We start from the raw sequence: 16,105 nt of genomic DNA, 5'->3' as shown, positions 1-16,105 counted from the left end.
TATGCTGATAAAAGACAATCTTTAATAGCTTTACAAAGAACATTCAGTGTAATGTAATCAAGAGTTATTTTAGGATCTCGCACTACCCTCACAACCCATTAAGGGATTTGGTTCCCAAGATAACACTCTGGCCTAGATTTCTATAAATAATCCATTTTTACAGTGTTTTCCTCCATGAGGGTCACACTACCATAGAATCTAAGCAAACTTAGAGTTGACCATGGCTTTACAAAATAGAGAGAGAGGTGAGTTGGCCTTTGTCACAGAATATGGGATAGGATGAGGATAAACAGCATACCCTGGTTACTGTACTCACATATATGAACTCTATGATCTGGCTCAGTTAATCCTTTCATCTCAATTTATGATTTCAGAATGATAAATCCAAATAGCTTAAGCATGTCCTGAGCAGTTCTCCCACCCTAAGCATTAAAACAATGACTCTGTTGATTGCCCTGACATAGTCCCCACTGGGCCTACTGTCTGAGATGTAAAAGCAGGGAGCTTCAGGAACCACGCTAGCGTCCAGTAACAGAAATGGGTTCATTTCTTTCACATTCACAATTTAAAAAACTGAATGGTCATCATTATAGAATGCAGCCAGAATTTATTTCTTCATGAACCCTTCCTACAAAGCAGCTATAATTGAACCATTCCGAAGTGATGACTATTACAGGAGTAAAACATTTATAGCATACATCTTTCCACATCCCAAATAGCTAAGGGCATCTAAAGCAACCAACAATTACAGCTTTCTGCTTTAAGTACTGAAATTTCTGTAAAGAAAAAAAAAATCATTGTCAATCTTGTAAACCTAAATAACTACTGTATGCTTCATTTCTTTCTTCCTGTGCAGCATTCCTATAATTTACAATTTCCTAAAAAAAGACATCACTAATAATCACATACATTCTGTCAGAGCTAACAAAAAGTTCTGCTCTTGATCCATATATATAGAACAGCAAGACTCACTTCATATCCACCCTTCATATGGCTTTTCAAAAAAAGTTAAATTTATTTATATGTGTGTATGTATGGGAAACACACATATACATATAACATATATATCAAAAGTGAAAAGATACTTGGACAATTTGTTATCCTTAGCTAAGAAAATTGTGTTATTTTACTGATAGCCTATTCTTTTCATTCCAGCTTGAGACATAATTGACAAATAAAAAAATGTATACGTTTAAGGTATATAGTGTGTTGATTTGATATACCTGTACATTGTGAAATGATTATCACAATCAAGCTAATTAAACCATCTACATCTCACCTCACACAGTTACCCTCTTGCAGGGCAGCGGTGGTAAGAATTTGTAAGTTCTATTCTCTTAGCAAATTTCCAGTATATGATATAGTATTATTAACTATAACCACATGCTGTACATTAGATCCCCAGAACTTATTCATTTTATAACTAAAACTTTATACCCTTTGACCAACATCTCCCCATTTCCCTCACCCCCTCAGCACCTGGTAATCACCATTGTACTTTCTGCTTCTATGAGTTTGATTTGTTTAGATTCCACATATGAAATCGTACAGTCTTATTTCACCTAATACAATGTCCTCCGGGTTCACCCATATTGTCACAAATGGCAGAATTTTCATCTTTCTTATAGATAAGTAATATCCCATAGTATGTAATACATACATATACATACACACATACATATATACATATATATCATGTACACACACACACACACACACACACACGTTTTCTTTATCTAGGCTGGTTCCCTCTCTATTATGAACAATGCTGCAAGGGACATGGGAGTACAAATACCTCTTCAAGATACTGACTTTTCATTTCCTTTGGACGGATATTTAGAAGTGGAATTGCTGGATCACACGGTAGTTCTATTTTTAATTCTTTCGGGAACCTCCATACCATTTTCCATAATGGCTATACTAATTTACATTCCCTCCAACAGTGCACAATGGTTCTCTTTCCTCTACACCCTTGCCAACACTTGTTATCTCTTGTCTTTTTGATTATGGCCATTTTAACAGGTGTGAGGTGATATCTCGTCGTGGTTTTGATTTGCATTTTCTTGAAGATGAGTGACGCTGAGCATCTTTTCATGTACCTGTTAGCAGATTATGTGTCTTCTTTGAAAAACGTCTATTCAAAAAAAATTTGCCAATTTTTAATTGGGTTATTAGTTTGTTTTCATTTTTTTGCTGTTGAGTTGTATAGGTTTCTTATATCTTTTGGATGTCAAGCCCTTATCAGATATGTGGTTTACAAATATTTTCCCCCATTTTGTAGGTTGCCTTTTCATTTTGTTGACTAATAGTTTATTCTTATAAACATTTGCTATACTCTTATTTCAACATAAAGTAAAAACATGCATGGCTATAAAAATGTCAGGAAAAAAAGACTATATTCGGGAAAATAGAGAGCGATTGAATTTTAGGTTAGACTGTATCTCTACAATCCAAAACCATTATTCTGGTTTTTATGTTTAACTAATTTTTTTTCTATGTTATTGAACAGTAACATGTCAATTAGCTAAGTCTAATAAGAATTTAAAGAATGTATATAATTATACACCTAGTTTTACTGCTTTGCCTAAGATCATTGTCACCTTCTATAAAATACTTTTCATTAAAAAAGGCAATTTCTTCAGTCCTTTGATGGGACATAATTAGCTTTTCTGACATATCAAAGTCACCTTGCAACACTAACTCTATTCTATAACACTAAAGCCAGGTGTGCTGTCACATGATTTTTTTTTCTCTACAGTGCCAACAGGACTGTTGATGGATGCCTCTGTAGTTTAATATCTGACGGTAGGTGCAAGTAAATAACATTTTTACTTAAAAAACTATAATACATAGTGATAATGAAGAGCAGAGGCAGCTTTTTCATTTACAACCTGTCTATAAATTTTGGCAGGAAATTGAAACTAATTTACTATGTTCAGTCTGAGGAAGTTACTCAGTTCTAAGAATACACAGTCATAGCTAAAACGTTGCAGCTGGAATTATTTTCTCTGAAATGAACAAAACAATGTAGGGCACCTCACTGATGTTTCCAAACTGACACATGGTATCTGGCTAGATTTGAGTAGAAAACAGAATTCTCCTGTCTGCAAACTACTGCAATTATTAACATTACTAAATAAATCTTAATTTGCTACCTCTCACTATTTGAAAAAGTTAATGATATTTTTTAGTAAGTCATTGCATATTGAGCCCTCATAAAATACTGGCATCTTTGGAGGTGTTCTTTAGTAGATTGACAGAATTATATATTTCACTGTAAATAAACTCCCTATACAAAGTTTCTATATTGGAGTGCTTTCATTTACGTAACTTCTATCTTAAAATTAAGGGCTTTTCAGTCAAGACTTCAGATAATGTAAGGCAGTGTCCCCTACTGGTAAAATTTAATATTTTAATATAATTTAAAATTTAAGAAGACTCAGACATGATGAAAAACACTCCAAGGAAGCAAGATTTTGAGTGGAGGTCACCAGGCCTGGAAAGAGGGATCAAAATAAACATGATGGAACAGCTCCCAGAATAGAGGCAGAGCTGAAGCTTCTTAAAAGAATTGAAAATAAAAATTAAGATGCATAGCCTTCCTTGCATTTTATCTGTTAGGTCTACATGTCTGCCAAGGCTAAGAGTAGCATGAGGTATCTACTGCTTCTACATTTTTTTTTTGTAGAAAATTAAAATCCTTTAACTCAATCCAACAATTATTTTGTCTACACAAACTATCTCCAATTGCCTGATGAAGAATAGAAAAACTTGGTTTCCTCTCTAAAAGTGTGCTTTACAGCCAACTTTAAGGAACTATGTGCATTTAAACTAGAGAGCCAATAAATAGCTTTTACCAAGCACTGATTCAGTTGAGGCTATTACATTTGCAAAGAGGCTTGTCTAAATGAGCTCCTGGTTTGTTGCACTTTACGAAACAAAATACGTTGAACTTAATGTTTTTGATGAAATTATTGAATCTAGTATTGTCCTTCTGTTCACTATTCAACTAAAAAATACACTGACTAACTGAGGCCAGAATGGATATTGCTCTGTTCCCAGAGGGCCAGGCCAACATCTTTCAAATGGCCCCAGCTCTGCGTACCATTCCCTCTTCATTGCAGATCTTCAGAAATGTCTGGGAGAATCCAATGAAAGAGTGGTTCCAGAATTTGAGCAAAGGCCCTAAAGGGCTTTGAAGAAATCTTACTTTTAGTCAACCAGTCCCTACAGAGACTCTTAAGAATTCTTACTATGTAGTTGTTTCTCATTCACTCTTCAGTAGGGTCCTTGGTAAGCTATCGACAAACTAATGACATGCTCTAAGATTTTGGGGGACTTCTTCTAAATCCTACCTTTAAAATTCTTTAAGTCTATCTCCTTTTTACATACTTACAAAGAAATGTGATGAATATTTTAAAATTTTTAAATGGATTAAGAATTGCTCTGAAAATAAAAATTTCATCTGCATATAAATCATCAGATAAAAATGTTATAACACAAATGCAGTCTCCCTCATATTGTCTCTCTTTCAAGACATTCCAACCAAAATCTCCCACCATGCAGCTCATTGTGGCCCCAACACAATCTGCAGCACTGGAATCATGTGAGAATTTGTTAGAAATGCAGAATATCAACCACATTCCAGAACTACCTAATCAGAGTCTGCATTCTAACAAGATTTCTAGGTGATCTGAATGCACATTCAAGTTTGAGAGTACTTCATCTAAAGATTTTCTCATGATCTACAGAATCTGAAAAGATGATCACTAAATGGAAATATGCCATTTAGTGATCAATGTGGACAAAGCCAATATAGCTCTTTAGTAGGACTCTGATTTAAAAAAAATTATAAAGTTATAAAACACATTTTAAAATACATGGACTGAGAATGGGGAGTGATTGCTCATTAGTGCAAGGTTTCTTTTGAGGTGATGAAAATATTCTAAAATTAGATTATAGCGATGGTTGCAGGACCCAAATACAAGAAAAAACACTAATTATATACTTTAAATGACTGAATTTTATGGGATGTAGCAATAAAACTGCTAAAACATAGACTAAATAACTTTAAAATAATAATAAAGACCAAAGAGCATTAATCATAAGAGAAATTTAAATTAAAAACACCACAAGATCTCACTTCCTGACAACTAGGACAGCTAAGGAGGAGAATGAATAAATTGTAGTATATTTACACAATGAAATATTACTCTCCAATAAAAAAGGAATAAACCATTGATGCACACAACTGTATGCATAAATTTCACAATCATTATGCGGACTGAGAGAAGCCAAGTCCCAAAGAACACAAACTATGATTTCATTGCTATGAAGTTCTAGAAGAAAGTTAGGGTGACAGAAGTCAGAGCACTGGTAGTCTCTGGGAATCGGGAGAACTGACTGGAAAGCGGTACATGGCAACTTATTGGTGTGACAGAAAAGTTCTACGTTGCATGATGGTTACACCAATGATAACATTTGATAAAACTCACTGAACTGTTTATTTAAAATCTGTGTCCTTTATTGTATGTTAGCTATACTTCAGTTTAATGACTATAATAACAAAAAAAATCTTACTCTATTTCATACATCCATATATCCTGTATGCCCTTTAAAAACTAAGAAATATAAATGTTGCAGTTAGGTCTCCTTCTCTGTCATCTTCAGATATTGTGGCATTCTCTTGAGGTGAACTTTCTACTAAAGGTTCTTTATTCTTAAGGGCCCAAACTTATTTATTCTAAATTTATTTTTTTCCTAAAATTCTTTGTAAGTGCTTACTTTCTGAAAAAGACTACTTTTATCATTACGAGCATCAATAACTGTACTCTGCTATAATATAGGGCTATCTTTAGAGGTATCTGTGTTAAAAGGAGCTATTATGATGAGCTCCTGCGCTCTTAGCTTTGTTTTGTTCCTAACTGCTTTTCTTGTTATCATCCTGCCTCCTCTCTCACTGCCAGATGCCTATTACCTTTTCTTTCTCCTTTTTGCTTCTAGAATCATAATGTGAACTCAGGTATGACTTCTGTAGAGACATTCTGTGATCAGCCTACCCAATGTTGGCTGTTTCTAGTCACTCTCACAAAATCCTGTTTTTGTCCTTTATTACCACATTATACTTTCATATTGTTTTATTTTTCCAACTTGTTTACTGTCTGTCTCCCTTTACAAGCAGACCTCTTTAGTGCCATTTACTGTTAAATGCTCTGGCACAAAATAAGTACTTAAGAAAATGCTGTGAATGGATGGTAGGTGTCTGACTGGACAAATGAATAATGGACGGCTGGGATAAGCACTGATATGAGAATCGGACAACTGTTGAGTATAAATCTCCTACTTTACTAAGCTAAATGATTTCAGACCAAGGGAACGGGCCCTCTGAGCTATAGTTTTGTCACTTGTTAAAATGGTACTATGCCATATGTAGTGTATATCACTGCTGTGAGGATTGAATGGCCTTCGAGCCTTCTTAAGGAAAAGAGGCTGATATTGTATCCCAAATTGTTTGTAAATAACAAACAAATAGGTCTTGAATAAGATTCTGCCTATAACAAATAAAAGCTTTAGTGCAACCCTTCTTACGCAAATTTTAACTGCTTGGGTATTTCAGATGTTAATACCTCTACCAATCTATTAATTAATCTTTATTATTTATTATTTTATAATAACTTATAATTGTTACAATATATCTATTTATTTATAATTTATCAAATAGCTAGCTGGAAAGATAATACCCTCTCAGAGTGAAGTGCTTAATAAAGCCAAATCAAGAACCATCTATCTTCCACTCACAGCCTTTAGAAGCTATTTAAAATACTGTTTACTCCTCTAGATTTGAAAAGTAAATAAGGGCAGAATACAGAGGGAAAATGAACTTTAATTTACAGAGATGCAATTCCCAAATTAAGAGAATTAGGTTAAAGTCTACAAGTGACTTAAAAACAAGACAAAGAAAGTGTAGAGTTCAGATAAGTATTTGATTTCAGTAGTATTTGCCAAATTAGGTAAATAAAAATCATCCACACAATTATCTAGATATCTGGAATGCATAGAGCTAAAGCTAATCCAATTAGAGAAGCACACAGAAGAATTTATTACAATTAGTTTCTCGAAGTAAGCAGATGACCTTTAATAACTTCTGTCCTAACAGATATTAAGCAGTAAGACAGCAGTCTGGGCATATTTCTCAGGACCTAAACACATTGAATAACAAGTCGAGACAACTGCACAGCTGGCTCAATAGAGAGTTGAGAGAAAAACAAAACAACCACACAAAATGTAATAGGCAAGATTAAATGATGAGACTTTCTAAACCACCCCATGCATGAGAAAACTCTGAATTCTAACCAAAACCTTTAGGCAAACATTTACTTATTCTTTGTGAAATATTTCCACCTTCTTAAATAGATATTTATATATCTATATATCCATATATAGAGATATAGCTATCTATATAAATTACATCTATCTACCAAATGTGCGTGTATAAAACTTGGCAGATGAGTCCTGAAACAATTGTCATATTTTCCTTTTTCCATCACATTCTATACTTTGCAGACTTTTCAGAGAATTGTATTCTTTTAGAAAAGAAAACAAATAAACGTAGCTTTAATGACAAAACATTTAATCTAGTATGAATGTTAAGGGTAGTTATATCTGTAACTCGTCTGTGTGTTTTTCTTTTAGTTTTAGTTTGGGGAGTTTTTACATTTGTTTGTTTCACTGCTCAGTACAAAATGATAATTGGGGAACTTTGGGATTATCTGTTCATTTTAATGACCATGTTTTCAAAGTCTAGACTTTTTCTTCCACATTCTCTTTAAGAATAAAGAAGCAAGAAGGCTTTAACGTGGGCATTAGGCACTGATTGTCACGAGTAGACCTAAAGAAGAGTCACTGCTTGGTGTACATCTACAGAAGATCCCATAGCTCCACCTAGCTCCAGACTAGGGAATTCAGGAAATAATACAGAATTATACCCAACAGAACAACCAAAACATATAAGGGAAATCAAGAGGAGTCAAAATGAACCCATTTTATGCAAGAACTGAATTTATAAGTGCAGGAAATATGTCAATTAACACTGATTAAAAAGAATGTTCATTAGTTAATTGACAGCTGATTTTCTAAAGAAATAATTCACATCATTATTATTTACTTTTTTGGCACTTCATTTTTTAAAAATAGAACAGACATGTGAGAGGATTGGAACTAAACTTTTTTTTCTCATTGAAAACGTCCTTCTGTCTCACACATTGTTTTGAATGTTCTGAATTCTGCCTTGAGATCAGGAAAACAAAGAGGAATCCACTTCTAAAGTTAAAACTGAAGGATAAAACAGGATATGATGCAGAAATATAACCTGATTAGTAGTTTTTTTAAAAAATCCAAACAATAGAATCTGTTTTGAGTTGTTTATAGTCTACAATAAATCAAAAGGAAATTTACAAAGCCTCCAAAAGAGGTTTATGTAAAAACATAATTACAATTCACAATCTACAAATATCTCTTTAATATGAAAACACAAAAATAGGCAGTAAAATATTAAACAATTAATGAAAATCCAGTTAGGAAAATAACTTTGGGTCTAAAAGTAAAGAACTACAAGGAAGAACATGTACTTGAAACAGAATTTATTGAAGTAAATTCTAATCAAATTATACATCAAAACATATAAAGTTGGAGTTTGCATTAGATATTACAAAATTAAAAAGCAGCATAATTCCATAGCTGTTTTTAATCTGAAAACATTTTTAAATGTTTTAATAATAGACAAGCAACTTCATATTTCTCTAAATATCATTTATTACTGGGAAGCTCAGAACAAACATAAAAATCCCTAAAAACAAAACAAATTGGTATTTAACCAAACTTGATAATTTAGAATCTGAAGAAAATATTCAAATGACACAAAAGAAACATTTTACATACTTTTCTTTAAAAACTCTTTTTTGTGTATTTTTATTCAACTGAAGTGCAAAATCATTCAAATTAATTTTATGCAGCTTTGTATAAAAGAGTGTATTTAATTATTTGTCATTCTTGCAAACTCCTCAACATGAATGTACATTTTCCAATCTTATTTAGCAAGTGATCAGATGACCCTAATCAGCTAGGACAGCTCTGGACTCCAAGCCCCACACCAAGTGTGTCAGTGCTTCCAGGTAAGTTCCCACTGGACCTACTAAGAGGACCACACAAACATCTACACTACATACAATAACATGGGCATAATTATGGTTTCCAGCCGATCTTTTCCACTCATCTCTAAGCTGCCATTCCATCGATGTGTTTCTTACATCTGGCAGATAAACAAGATAAGCATTTAGGTAAAACCTTTTTTTGCATGTATGTATGTATATATTTAATTTCACTTCCGTGTGGTAGCACCTCTGTTATATTTGACCATCTTTCTGGTTCTAGACAGCCTCTAAACTGTCATTCATCTTCTAAATTTCTCTCTTTTTATCTATTTCCTATGCTATCCCTAAGATCATACTTATCATCTCAAGGCTAGATTACTGCAATAGTCTCCAAAGTGGCCTCACCAAACCTCCAGTATTCTCACTCTTGGTTCCAATTAGCACACATCCTCATAGTTAATCCTGATAGTCTTCATGACTGACACTTATTCAACAACATAAAAATGCTCCCATTACAATCATGTAATGTCCCAACTTGGCTCAATTTGAACTGCCAGAGTGTTTATTCACGTTTCTGCCAGAGTCTCATGATCTCCCAGTCACAGGCCCTGTCCTTCGGCCTTGATCATCACCTCTCTGTCTCTGCCACAGCGAAGTCATTCCACACCTGGAATGGCCTCTTCATTTCTGTTGATTAAACAAGACACTTCCTGTCCTTCAAACTCATTTCACTTCTTGCTTCTACAATGACATTTTTCATGATGGCCCAGTCCAGGTCTTGTCTCATTCCTCAAATTCCCCACGACATTTATCTATGTTGCTCACTTGCCCCTTAATAAAAACGTATGAGCCCCACGATTTGCGTGCATGGTTTCTCTCTCTTGCTGGAATACAAACTCTTCAAGATAGAAATCATAGCTCTATTATTAGTGATATCATCATCCCGACTCACTCAGAGGTACTGTTAAGTAATGAGAAAGCCGTAGTTTTTGGACTACTTGTGTGACCTGCATTTTCTTCAACTATGATGTGGAGACATGGCTGTCTACACCTCCTCGCTTAAACCGCTAGCACAAGCTAGAGCTTCACTATATATCATTCCCTCCCCTTGCCTGCAATGCCAAAATCTAGCATGCAAATAGTGCAGACTTTTGGTGAGTACCCTCAGAAACATTCAGATTATTTAAAACCACTTTTTTAACTTCACCTAGGGATATTCTGAATTACAGTTACAGTAAGAGGTATTTTGGTACCTATCCAATTAATTGTCAAGCTTAGTACTTTCTTTGGCTTGAAGCCTGATGGCATACTTAAGTCTACTTGCTTCTCAATATAAGGGGACTTTCTCTGCCACCCTCATAAAAGTGCTCATTTTGAGGGCCTTGGAAAAGAGAGCCAGAGAAACAGAGAGAGAGAGAGAGAGAGAGAGAGAGAGAGAGAGAGAGAGAGAGAGAAAGGCGCTGTCCATGGAAAACAAAAGCCTTGTTTTACCAATGGGCCTAGGCAGGAGTGGCAACTATTGGAAAGGGTGAAGCAGTGGCTTCTGTACCTCACTCTCATACTAGCTGTAGCCATAAAAGAAAACACCACCTTAACCAAAGGCTAAAAGAACAGAAAACAGAGAACTGACTGGGTATTATTTATACATAGCCGTTATGAAGAAAGGGGCATTTTGATACTTATGTATGAACTAAACATTAAAAATGTCACACATGTATCTTTAAAACATAATTCTAAAACACTTGAGGAGCAAAGAAAGGGAGCACAACAAAGTTCAAGGTAGAAATAAAACTAGATACTCATGTAGTTTTGTTTCCTCTTACTACTTGAAGTAGTCTTTGATTCCAGAAAAGAAAAATGTTAATCACCTCCATGTCTCAGGCCAGTGCTACAAGACTGAATAAAAAGAATCGCAGCCAATGAAAACTGACTACATTAAAAAGAAAACCTCATTCTGCATCGAAGACGTCATCAGAACATTTTGTTTTCTTAGGTTTCTAGGTATTGCTAACTATAGTCTCTATAAAGACAAATAGAGTCCTAAGTTTCTAATTTTATACTTGGAAAGAAAAGAAGGAAAGAAGGAATTACCTGTGGCCTAATAAGCCAAATATTTCTTTTTAAACAAAGGATGTTTAGAGGAATTTTAGAAAGATCAGAGACACAATCCTCTCTATACTTCATCATTTGTCAGAGTTTGGTTATGAACCACTTACATCAAAATCTCCTGGGGTGGGATAGGGAAGCAAAGGAACACTCCTGGGCCCCAACACAGAATTTTAAAATGAGAATCTTTTAACATGTTCCCCAAGTGGGTTTCTACCCACAAGTTTGAAAAACAATGAAATGAACTGAAGAGGCCAAAAAGATTCATCTCTGATGGGGGTATAGAGTCGCATACATATCATACCACAGAATGTCTCCCCACTTTCGCCGATAACATTTGATCAGTGTAAAAACAGATAATTTATAACAAAAGTCTTTAAGAGGAAAAAATATATATTATATATATAATATATGTAATATATTATATATATACATCTAATATATATTATATTATATTAGATATAATATATTATATTAGATGTATATACACAATATATAATATAGCCTAAAAAGTATGTATCACGGTCAGATACAGACAATATCTCATATTACCTTTCTGATTGGTGATTTTCATATTTCATAGATAGTGGGATGAATATAATTTGTTTCTGTTGTTGCCTTTTAAATACTAACTGGTAACAAATAGTCATATCTTCTTTCCATCTAATCACCACTATATGGGATCTTCACAATAAATGCAGGGTCTGGACAGATCACCCCAACTCAACCAGCTGCAACTCAACAGATTAAGAAACTCTAAATTACCAATTTAGTACGCTCTACCCAAAACCTGTCAAAATCCAAAGAACTTGTGATAATAAAGTAATATTCATATAAAATTCAATAAAAGCAAAAGCTTCCTCAATAATTTTTTAAAGTAACACAGCTTGATCAGGGTATTTTGAAGGAAAAGTTGGAAATTTTCAGGACTTCAGGGTCCTCCTCAACTAAAATATTGGTGGTGGAGGGGATATTGGATGATTTCTAAGGTTTCTCCAGATTTAAAATTCTGACTGCCCCATGACCATAGATATTTGAAATCTTATGTATTACATTTGGCATCTTTCTATAGCAGTACCACCCTTTACAGGCATTGAGATTATGTATAAGCTACTTAATCACTATAAACCTCAGTCCTCCCATTTATAAAATGAAGATAATAATGGCACTAACTATTTTTCTCATGGAATTATTGTGAAGGTTAAATGAAGTAAAGCTCTTAAAGTATTGAGCATTATCTTTGGCTCACAAGAAATTCTCAATAAATATTTATATATAATCTGATTTAAACTTTTCTCAACAAAATACAGTTATGTTTCACCAGCAGTGAAACACAGTACCTTTACATTTACGGAATCCAGTTGTGCCAAGGCCATGGAAAGAGCTAATGACTCACCTGGGTGGAGACCCATGTGAAGTCGTGCACATCAGCCCATGACCACTCCAAAGGTGAGGAACATGTGAAAATGTTTTCTACAATGTTCATGCTTTAAACAGATGGCACCTAAAATGATTTTCTGCAGGAGTACTCACTCCTCAGGCCCAACTCCGTCTCTCTGAGACCTATTCCACAAGAATGTCCTGCCAGTCCAAGACGCCCCTTTCTCTCATATGGTTTTGATGGTAATGTCTAAAGTTATTCTGTTTCAACATCTCAAACTTCTGATTTGACTCACAGTACCAGTTAAAGACCAACAGAGCAGTAGTGGGCTTCTATTTTCTTTTTCTTTTTTCCTTTTTCTTTTTTTTTAACGACCAAAGAACATCCATTTAAAACAGACAAATGTCTACTAAATATATCCCTGGAAACTGAAAGAAGCTATGTGAAATGAAGCAGCAAAACATGTAAAATGGGCAGGGATTTCTCTTTCATTACTGTTATCAAATTTCAAAATTAAAAAGTCAATAGGGGTATAATATTTATTCAGGGGACACAAAGCACATAGAACAATGCTCAAAGGTGTATTTTAAAGACCTTCAAACACGTTAAGGGAGCCAAAGTTATAAGACAATAAAAATACTATTACAGCCCATTAAGCATGTTGTAATGGTGCTTAGGGATGATGCAGTCATGTTTTGCAAAAAGTTATTTTCACTCATTTCTCTAAGAGGAGATTCAGTACAATCTGAATATTCTCAGAAAAAAAAGATACACAAGTATTTCCAAATAATACAGAAATGTTCTTAAGATACTACCAAAGTAAACCTTCAACACTAATTTGAGTTTTAAGGGTATGCAGAAGAATGATAAACCAGACAAGAGTATCAAACTAAAAAGCTGTATCATATTTTTAATGCTTAAATCACTCTGATTTGTCAAGGTCAATAGCTTAAAATTAATCAGGTCAAAGGTTCAGGCTTTCGATATTTTACATGTTATTTCTGAAAAAGAAACATGTCCTTCACCACACGGTGGGAAACAACACTGTATTGACAAGAACGAATTTTTTTTTTATGATACAGTATTTCACATGATCCTACTTTTGAATTGACGTTCATGGAATGATTTTTAATTTTTCCATTTACTCTACATACAATTCAGTGGAGAACATAATGACTGCTGTTGATTATACTATTTCTTTCATTGTTCCAATTCCAGCATCTAGTATACTGCCAGCCCCTAATAGGTGGTCAATAAATGGTGTTGAATGACTATATTAATTATTGAATGATTACCCATATATATACACTTATGGATGGTTGGAGGTATGAATATATTAATATGTACACACACACACACACACACACACACCAGTGGTTTGGGGAATTTAAGAAAGGTGAGAGAAGAGAGTTCATGTGTTTTAAGCACCATGTGCTTAGCTCTGTCTTAGTGTTTCACTTATATAGTTTTTCTTAACTCTCACAATAAACCACAACCAAAGCTCACAGAAAATAAGCAATCAGAACATAGAGCAATCAGAGTCATACAATTAATACATGGTAGAAATAAACTTTGATCTCCCTGAATCTATTTGACTGTTAGCACTCCAACATGCTGCATCTTAGGATTCACTCTTCCTATGGCTACAAGTAGTAGTTAATAAAAAGCATAATAAAATAGCAAAATATTGGGCATCTAGAGAAACCTATGTGATGCACGGGGCATCATGATGATCTGGTATAATCCCTCCCTTACTAAAGACACATGATGAAGATGTTGGGAGACCTGGTGGTTCGGGAGGCTATCTCCAACTGCAGGCAGGGTCTGTCTTGAAAGCAAAGGCTTCATGCTGGTCAAGCTATCTGGAGCCATTTAATTCTCACAATAACCAAGACTCAAAAATTAAGCAGCAAGAGCACAAGGTTATATAGCTCATAGTGGTGGAATTGACTCTTTTTAACTCTTTTATTGTCATATTAGGAGAGCATCTGGTGGATAGAGGCCAGGAATCTGCTAAACATTACACAGGACAGCCCCCCCACCAGGAAAAATTATTTGACCCAAAATGTCAACAGTGCCAAAATTGAGAAAATTTTACCTACATAATCAAAATTCAAAGCACTCTTCTGGTTCTGTGGCTTATATATTTGAGTGCTATTATGTGCCAGACACTGTTCTAAGCATCAGGGGTATGGTGGTCCCCTGTCTGAGAGTTTACATTCAAAAGTGGAAGACAGATTTAAAGGATGGGCAAGAATGGAAGCACAGGGGTGACTTAGAGTATATTACAGTAGTTCAGGGAAAAGATGATGGGGACTTTAAGATACAGGAGAGGAGAGGTATATAAGTAGAACAGGAAACAGTCTATTTGCTATGAAAAGATTTCCCCAGTGAGGTACCATCAAAATGAAAGAGCACCCCATGGAAAATCAAATCGCAGATGACAGTGTAAATGCAAATAATCCACTTAAAATTTCTTTTGAACTATAAACAGTGTGGATTGGCAAAATCTGTAATAATGAAGCCATTATTCAAATTTGATTTTTACAAAATTCAATGTTACTTTGCTCTTGTAGATGTATGCTGGAAAGGTTCTGCTTAACGTGAATATCTATACATGTGGAAAAAGCCAATGACTGATTTGAGAATACTCTTCTTTTGTCACAAGCTAAAAAGTTTTCTTTGAGGCACTACAAATTTCATATATGTCAGCACCACGCTAATGCCAATGTACCTTTCTACACCTATTGCCAAAAGACCATCTTCAACTTACAAATGGGTTGCCTTACAAAAGTTCATTTGCAAATCAAGTTACTTGGAACCCAGAATATATATTCCCAGAGATACAATACTGTACTGTAAATAATGATTAGATTCCTTTGCCAGGAAACACAAATCTGTCCAACTGATACCGTTATCTATGTCAAAAACAAAAAACAAAAAACAAAACAAAAAACAAAGCTAACAACAATTTTCAATATTAGTTCTATGAAAAAGCAGATTGGTAATTCCAATTTTTAATGCCTTTCCGACACTGAAAATCAGGAGAATGAGGAGCTGGCCACACCCTGATGCGCACCTCACTCTGATAGCAGGGCTATGGTAGTCTCAAGCCATGGGGGAGGAGGGTTAAGAACCTTTTCCAGTGGGAAAGGATGTGTTCTCACGCGATAAATGAAATACCAAGAGTCAAGTATGGCTAGAAATGTTTATATTAATTCATTCAACAAGCATCTGTGTAGAAGTTGGAGGTGCAGTGATGAATAAAGCAGGCTCCATGTCTTTCATCCCAGAATGTAAACACTTAACATTTATCATCGTGGCAGAAGAAGCAAGTGGTAGAAGGGAAAATGGGGACATGTAGGGCTCTGGTATAAAGAAGAGATGAGTGTCTTAACGAGAGATTCCTTTTCTAGAAGGAAAAGGGCAGAAATCATTAATTTAACTAAAAAGAATTTAATTTTTGATA

The 16,105-nt window shown here is 34.6% G+C and overlaps 1 protein-coding gene across 1 annotated transcript in view; it reads right to left on the bottom strand.

Annotated features, from left to right (window-relative positions):
- Nucleotides 1-16,105, bottom strand: part of PARD3B (par-3 family cell polarity regulator beta) — a 905,664-nt gene that overhangs the window by 630,437 nt on the left and 259,122 nt on the right. The gene's annotated exons all lie outside the window — the stretch shown is intronic.

This window comes from Pteropus alecto, unplaced genomic scaffold, assembly GCF_000325575.1.
Source record: "Pteropus alecto unplaced genomic scaffold, ASM32557v1 scaffold3, whole genome shotgun sequence".
Lineage (NCBI taxonomy): Eukaryota > Metazoa > Chordata > Mammalia > Chiroptera > Pteropodidae > Pteropus > Pteropus alecto.
This window is presented reverse-complemented; position numbering and strand designations above follow the sequence as displayed.